The following is a 9,083-nucleotide window of genomic DNA, read 5'->3' as shown; positions in this document are numbered from 1 at the left end:
ACAGAGATAGTAAACTGAACAAGGCGCATCCTACTCAACTCAGTGACTCAGGGCAGTCTCTGGAAGACAGAGGTCTGACTTGCTGGCAGTCTCCAGGCAGTTTTAATAGTAGAATCGGATCGATGCCTGGAACACTACAGCAGCCAGAGCGAAGCAATTAATTAAACGCTGACCGTAGGGAGAATTCTCCATTCACTGTCTCTGCGGAGAGAGCAATTACACGACCAAAAAGAGGCAACCAGCTGAAATAGAAGCCAGAAACACCTGTTAAAAAGAAATACACTCAAAATGGAGTCACTTGTAGTAAGCCCCACTAAGACTTAATACCTAACTTAATTGCAGTTTCATTCTTTCCCAGGAGTGGAATTTTAAACCAATCGGCCTTCAATTTCCTAATCAATAATTACGAGGTAATCTGCTTGATAAAACCCCCTGCCTTCTCCTAAAGTGACCTGACCTGAAATAATCCACTCTTACCTCTTTGGCCTATCTTCCTTCTGCCTATAAAAACCTTCCATTTTGTATAACTCCTTGGAGTTCCCTTCTACTTGCTAGACGTGATGTTGCTGCCTGATTCATGAATCGTTTAATAAAACCAATTAGATCTTAAAATTTACTCGGTTGAATATTTTGTTCTTTAACACACTGTGGGGAGCCATGGTTTCTTGCAACCCTGAACCTTGTAGACTGGCTCGGTTTTTGTCCCCATAACATTGTCTCTGCCTTATCTGAGAAGCGCCTAACGGCTGCTGAGGAATGTGGTGAAAACGGCCAGTTCCCAGACACAGAAAACTAAGGGCTTTCTAGACAAATAGTAGATTCTGTCTCCTTGAAATATTTACTTTTGTGAGTTTCAGTGACCTTGTATCTTCTATGTCAAAGTAAGGTTGAAGCTGGAAAGATTTACTTTCACTGAGATAATGCATATCTTCTTCGTTTAACTGCACGTACTCAAATTGTATATATTGGTTAGAGATAATAAACTCAGGGCTTCAGCATGACTGAAGACCGGCCGCATTAGCATTTGTGTGTGTCTTTTATTTCATTCCCACTCCCCCATTCAGGTACTGATCGACTCGTGGCGGCTGGCCCGTCACACTTGGCGCCCGAACAGGGACCTGAATACGGGGTAACAGTGAGGAACACCACGTGGCAAGGGCCCAGCTCGTAGAGAGCTTATCAGTGGATGCGTGGTGAGTAAGGCACAATACCCTCGGTCGAATGAGTGTGTGAGTGAGTGATAGCTCCACGACTTCGTGTTACGGAGCTTGATTGGGCCCTAATCTGCGGTTCCGGTTCTGTCATACGGCATAACGGCGACTGGACTTCTGTCTACCTGTCCGGGGAATTATACCGAGCGCCTTAGCCAAGACAGATTTGGCTCCGCGAGGGGCACGGCCAGACGGGCATCAGAGTGTTTTCTTTGTTTGAAAGAAGGGCCGAGTTAGGGTGAAGGATGGGTCACGCTAGCAGCAAGGACCTGTATGTTAGAGGACTTAAGAAATTGCTTGCCGCCCGTGGCAGTCGGGTGAGCAGAGAACAGTTAGATAAGTTTTTAGAATTTGTAAAAGAAGTTTGTCCATGGTTTCCAGAAGAAGGCACTGTCAGTCTGGAAACTTGGGAGTAAATGGGAGAGCAGTTACAAGATTATTATGCTGCCCACGGACCTCAGCAGATCCCTGTAGAAACATTCGGGTTGTGGACCTTGATTAGAGATTGTTTAGATCTCAGGCGTAAGAGCTGTAAGCTAGAGAAAGTAAAACAAGCTGGCAATGAAGAAATTCTTTCATCTGCCGCTTCTCTGGCAGAGAGAGAAAAGGGGGAGGAAGCCAAACCCACAGAAGAATTTTTTAAAGATACAGAGCCTATTTATTATGAACCTCCGGTCGAGGACTGGGAAGATTTAGACTCTCAGGATCAGGAAGACTCAGAGGATGAAGCAGCCAAACATAATAGGAACATATACCCTCCTTTGGTGGCTATGGCTCAAGAAGGCAGACAACCTGCAGGCACTACACTTTCTCTTGCAGATCAGATAAAGATGATTCAGGGACAGTTGATTGAACTTAAAGTTGCTGTGGATGGAGGAAATTGTCCTCGGAGTCCCCAGATTCCTTTTAGAGAACAATGGAATCCTCGGGGCAAAGATCCCCCCAGAGTTATTCCTTTTGCACCACCTCCTGAGGAGCTCTGTATGTGGGGTCCTCCGTTGCAGCCCCCAGTTTGGGACATGCCTACTAAGCCTCCGCCGAATTATGTTAAGCCAGGATCAGACTCTAATGTGCGTTCCCCTCTTCAAATGGCTTGTGAGGAAGCTCACAAGCAGGGGGAATCCACAGAACAATTTGGAGTATATCCTCTTTTTGACAGGATTGACCAGGAAGGAAATAGGTTTAGAGAATGGAGGCCAATTCAATGGAAACAATTAAAAGAGTTAAAAGAGGCTTGTGTACAGTACGGCCCTATTGCCCCTTTCACCTTAGCAATTCTGGATGCTTTGTCTAATGAAGCTACTCCTCCAGAGGATTGGAAGCATATTGCTCATGCTTGCCTTTCCGGGGGCGATTATCTTTTGTGGAAATCCGAGTTTTATGAAAATTGCAAGGAGAAAGCTAATCAGAATGCCTTAAGACAAATTCCCATCACTTTTGACATGTTAGCAGGAGAAGGCATATATGCTGAATTAAGGAATCAGATGGACTTTGTGGCAGGAGCTTATGTTCAGACCACTGCTGCAGCAAAAGATGCCTGGCGTATGCTGCCAGATACTTCCCGCAAAGAGGAACATGTTTCTCAGATAAGGCAAGGACCCGATGAGCCCTTTCAAGATTTTGTATCTCGCCTCTGTACAGCTACAGGGCGGATTTTTGGGCCATCAATGGCCACTCAGTCCTTTATAACACAGCTTGTCTATGAGAATGCTAATTCTGCATGTCAAGCTGCTATTAGACCATTCAGAAAAAAGGGAACCTTATCTGATTATATTCGCTTGTGCTCTGATGTAGGTTCCTCTTTTACACAGGGCATAGCCATAGCGGCTGCTATTCAGGGAAAGCCTATGAAAGAAATACTGTATCAACAAGCAAGATTTAATGCAGGAAGTCGCTCTGGAGCTTGTTTTACTTGTGGCAAAAAGGGACATCGAGCTGCTCAATGCCCTCATAAAGGGGAATCTGAGAACTCGGCTGCTCCTGTGAGAAAGCCTCCAGATGTGTGTCCTAAATGCAGGAGAGGAAAACATTGGGCCAATGAATGCAGATCCAAGACAGATAAAGATGGAAAGCCCATTCAGGGAAACTGGGTGAGGGGCCAGCCCCAGGCCCCGAATCAGCAATGTTATGGGGCACTGCAGATCCCAGCGCAGATGCAGGGACAAAGAGGGAACGAGCCTCTGAGAGGAAATACATCACAGATTTATTTCAGGCCACCTCAGGTAGCGCAGAATTGGACTTGTGTTCCACCACCGACATTGTACTAACTCCCGAGATGGGAATGCAAGCATTGCCCACAGGAATCTTTGGGCCACTACCACCAGAAACTGTAGGTTTATTATTAGGAAGAAGCAGTACCACTATGAAAGGGATTCAGGTTTCCCCGGGAGTTATTGATGAGGATTTTACCGGAGAAATTAAAATCATGACTCATTCACCCTTGAATGTTTCAGTCATACCTGCTGGAACTCGCATAGCTCAGCTAATTATTTTGCCTCGTGTAAAAATAAGAAAAAATAGGCAAAATCAGGAACGTGGAGACCGAGGATTCGGTTCCTCTGATGTTTATTGGGTTCAGGAAATAAAAAGAGATCGACCTGTTTTGCAGCTTAAAATTAATGGAAAAGGTTTTCAGGGACTTTTGGATACTGGCGCTGATGTCTCCTGCATATCTGCACAACACTGGCCATCTAACTGGCCGATGCAAAGCACTATTACAGATTTACAGGGCATAGGACAATCTCATTCCCCTAAACAAAACAATAATTTGTTGTCATGGCAGGATGAGGACGGACATCAAAGGACTTTCCAGCCATATATTATTCCCAACCTGCCTGTTAATTTGTGGGGACGAGATATTATGAGTAATATGGGAGTCTATCTTTATAGCCCAAGCACTCAAGTAACTCAGCAAATGTTTGATCAAGGGCTTCTCCCAGGACAAGGCTTAGGCATTAAGGGACAGGGACGTCAGGAACCTATTTCGCCTAACCCTAATTTACAAAGAACAGGTCTGGGATATTTTCCCCAGGGGTCATAGATTTACCTGTACTCCACCAAAAAACTGCAGAAGCAATAACTTGGAAATCTGATATGCCTGTGTGGATAGATCAATGGCCCCTTACTCAAGAAAAAATATTAGCCGCTCAAGCGCTAGTACAGGAGCAGCTTGATAAAGGCCATGTAATTGAATCTACGTCACCCTGGAATTCACCCATTTTTGTAATTAAAAAAAAATCAGAGAAATGGAGATTATTGCAAGATTTGAAAAAAGTAAATGAAACTATGGAAGTTATGGGTGCTCTCCAGCCAGGGTTACCTCATCCTTCTGCTATTCCAAAGGATACTTATAAAATAGTGCTAGATTTGAAAGACTGCTTTTATAATATACCACTCCATCCCCAAGATTGTAAGAGATTTGCCTTTAGCATTCCTAGTCCAAACTTCCAGGAACCTGTAAGAAGGTATCAATGGAGAGTCCTTCCCCAGGGTATGGCCAATAGCCCTACCTTGTGTCAAAAGTTTGTTAGTAAAGCAATTGATAACACCAAAAAACAGTTTCCTTCTGTGTATATCATTCATTATATGGATGACATCTTATTGGCTTGTAAAAAAAAAGGAATGTTGTTAGCTTGCTTTGCAGATATGAAAAAAAACCTTCTAGCCTCAGGTCTTATTATTACACCTGAAAAAGTACAAAAAAGTGAGCCTTATTCTTACTTGGGATGGCACTTATTTGCTCAGTATTTCACTCCCCAAAAAATAGAGCTTAAAAAAGATCATCTTAAATCTCTTAATGATTTTCAAAAGCTGTTGGGAAATATTAATTGGCTACGTCCTTCTTTGGGATTAACTACTGGAGATCTTAAACCACTGTTTGAAATTTTAAAAGGAGATTCTGATCCAACCTCCTCCAGGTCTCTTACTGAGCCTGCAAGGAAGGCTCTTTCTAAGGTTGAGAAAGCCATTCAACAACAGCATGTTTCCTTTTTAGATTATTCTAAACCTCTATATGTGTATGTTCTGGACACCAAACATACACCCACAACAGTGTTGTGGCAAAAAGGGCCACTTAGATGGATACACCTCCATGTGGCTGCACAAAAAAATCTTACTCCTTATTATGAATTTGTGGCCAGTTTAATTCAGGAGAGCCGCCTAGAAGCTCGAAAATATTATAAAAAAGAGCCAGATTTTATTATTATCCCTTTTACAAAAACACAAATTCAAGGCCTGATGCAGTTTACAAACAGTTTTCCTATTGCATTGGCTCATTTTGTGGGAACTTTGGATAATCATTATCCCAAGCATAAATTGCTTCAATTTTTTCAACATCATGATCCAATTTTTCCTTCAATAGTGTCACATACTCCTCTTCCTGCTGTACCTAATATTTTTACTGATGGATCTAGCAATGGTGTAGCTGTTTATGCGCTCGATGAAAAAGTCATTAAAAGAGTACAGACACCTCCTGCCTCAGCTCAGATAGTTGAGCTTCGAGCAGTTCATATGGTATTGCTTGACTTTGCTTCTCAGTCTTTTAATTTATTCTCTGACAGCCATTATGTGGTTCGTGCCATCAGGAATTTAGAAACGGTACCTTTTATTAGCACCAGTAATCCTGTTATTCAGGACCTGTTTCTTCAGATACAACAGGCCATTCAGTTACGCTGTAAAAAATTTTACATTGGCCATATTAGAGCTCATTCTAATCTTCCAGGTCCTTTAGCCTCAGGAAATCAAATTGCAGACTCTGCTACTCAGCTCATTGCCTTGACTCAAATAAAAAAGACACAAAAGGCTCATAGTCTCCATCATCAAAATAGCCAGAGCTTAAGACTACAGTATAAAATAACCAAAAAAGCAACACGTCAGATAGTAAAACAGTGTCCGGATTGTTCACATCTCCAACCTGTGCCTCATTATGGAGTCAACCCTCGAGGCCTGCGTCCTAATGACTTATGGCAAATGGATGTGACTCATATACCTAAATTTAAAAAGTTAAAATATGTTCATGTCTCTATTGATACCTTCTCCGGATTCGTTGTGGCCACGGCTCAGACCGGAAAAGCAACGTCACATGTAATCAGACATTGTCTTGCTGCATTTGCCATGATTGGAACCCCTAAAAAACTTAAAACAGATAATGGCTCAGGTTATACCAACAAAAAATTTTTTCTATTTTGCCAGCAATTTTCGATCAATCATGTTACTGACATTCCTTACAATCCCCAAGGACAAGGGATTGTTGAGCGCACTCATGGTACATTAAAGTTAATTTTCATAAAATAAAAAAAGGGGAGTTATATCCCCTGACGCCTCATAATTATCTGTCTCATTCTCTCTTTATTCAAAATTTTTTGACCTTGGATGCCCATGGTAAAAGTGCTGCGGAGCGCTTTTGGCATCCTTCTACTGCCCCTCAGGCTTTAGTCAAATAAAAAGATCCACTTACGGGCTCTTGGCAAGGCCCAGATCCAGTCCTCATATGGGGACGAGGACATGTATGTATTTTTCCACAGGATACAAAAGGCCCTCGGTGGCTGCCAAAACGATTGGTACGACATGTAAACCCTCTACCTACTGATGAGGCTGATAGTCTTCAGCAATACAAAAAAAGACCAGACGTATTGGGCCTATGTACCTGATCCACCAATCCTCCACCCCACAGTGTGGGACGGTCCTGAGATTCCAGTCTATGTTAATGACACCCATGTCTTAGGACTGCCCTCTGATGGACACATAAAACAACATTTGAAAAAAAAGTTCACTTATAATGGTATAAAAATAGGTTTGCCTATTTGTATTGCAAAAAATAGGTCTACATCTGGGTGCTTGCGCAGTTCTCCTGTCACTATGCACATTAATGACTCTTTAGTTGGATGGACTATTCGTCTTAACATGCTAGGCGATTGGTCAGGAGGACGCAGAATAAATCTGCCCGTCCCTCCATCGCGTCCATCTTACAATAAAAGATTGAAATTAAATATTGAGACTGTCCCATGGAGAGACTGTCCTGGCAATGATCCTGTTCGTTATGACATCCCCGGGACAAACAGATATATCATTGACTGGTCAAAAAGTAACCGGTCAGGATGGGCCCGAGAACTGACTTCTGGACTTTGGACTTCTGATACGCAGTATCAGCAAAATTCACTATGGAGGCTTATGGGAGCAATGGATAAGGTTAAAACCAGGCTCTCTCTGCCCATGAGGATTTTGGAAGACGGAACTAGGCATTGGACTATTGTTACTGAGATTGTTAATGTATCTGCTTGTGTTCCCTCCCCTTATGCACTGTTGATTGGAAATGTTAATGTACACTTTGTAGGAAATCAATTTAATGTATCCTGTAATAATTGTTCTTTAGCAAATTGTATTTCTTGGGTACCATCAGGAACTCATGTTATGATACTTAAACAACCATCTTTTGTTATGCTTCCTGTTAATATTTCTGGACCTTGGTATACTGAAAGAAGTTTGCAGATTTTCAAAGAAATTGAGTATGCTTTGAGTAGACCAAAGCGGTTTATTGGACTTCTAATTACAGGAATTATGGCTTTGGTTACTATTATTGCAACTGCTGCTACAGCAGCTGTGGCTCTTTCTCAGACTATTCAAAATGCTCATTATGTTAATACTCTTTCAAAAAATGTTACTTTAGCTTTAGGGACCCAAAAAGCTATTGATGAGAAATTAGAACAAAAAGTGAATGCCCTTTATGATACAGTTCAGTATATGAAAAATGTCATTCAAGGTATGAAAGTTAAATCTCATTTAAAATGTCATTCAAAATATCATTGGATATGTGTCACTTCTAAAAAGTATAATAATAGTCAATATGATTGGAATCGGGTTCGTTTACATCTTCAAGGAATTTGGCATAATGCTAATTTGTCTTTAGATATGCTTCAGCTTCATGATAAAGTTCAAAGTATGAGAGAAGCTGAACCCTTAAAATTTGATGCAGCTCAGGCTGCCTCTGAGTTTGTTGATGTTCTTAGGAGTGTTTTGCCCTCTATGCCTTATATTACCCATTCTGTTATAATATTTCTTACATTGGGCATCTGTGTCTGCTTGGTTCTGTGCCTACTCCCCATCCTCATCAGATGTTTCATCAACAAGATGTTAGACTTACGAGCTGACATCCATCAGCTTGAGCTTAAGGCGAAGCCTTAAGTCTTTCTCCCCCATGCATTTAGAGGGGCGGGTTAGTCAACAACGGACAAATACTTGGGAGCCGCTTCAACACCTAAAACAGGGCTTGTATTAATAAAATATGAGTACCAATGACGGGTAAGTTGAGGCAGGCGTCCTGGGATGCCTAAGTCAGGCACCGTCACCTCGCCATCCTGGCTGGATGGACTTTGCTTTTATAAAATAAAAAAGGGGGAGATGTGGGGAGCCATGGTTTCTTGCAACCCTGAACCTTGCAGACTGGCTCGGTTTCTGCCCCCATAACATTGTCTCTGCCTTATCTGAGAAGCGCCTAACGGCTGCTGAGGAATGTGGTGAAAACGGCCAGTTCCCAGACACAGAAAACTAAGGGCTTTCTAGACAAATAGTAGATTCTGTCTCCTTGAAATATTTACTTTTGTGAGTTTCAGTGACCTTGTATCTTCTATGTCAAAGTAAGGTTGAAGCTGGAAAGATTTACTTTCACTGAGATAATGCATATCTTCTTCGTTTAACTGCACGTACTCAAATTGTATATATTGGTTAGAGATAATAAACTCAGGGCTTCAAAATGACTAAAGACCGGCCACATTAACATTTGTGTGTGTCTTTTATTTCATTCCCACTCCCCCATTCAGGTACTGATCGACTCGTGGCGGCTGGCCCGTCACAACACACCTCACCACATTTGTGAAC

This window comes from Rhinolophus sinicus, linkage group LG02 (genome assembly GCF_036562045.2).
Source record: "Rhinolophus sinicus isolate RSC01 linkage group LG02, ASM3656204v1, whole genome shotgun sequence".
Classification (NCBI taxonomy): domain Eukaryota; kingdom Metazoa; phylum Chordata; class Mammalia; order Chiroptera; family Rhinolophidae; genus Rhinolophus; species Rhinolophus sinicus.
Note: the sequence above shows the minus strand (reverse complement) of the source record.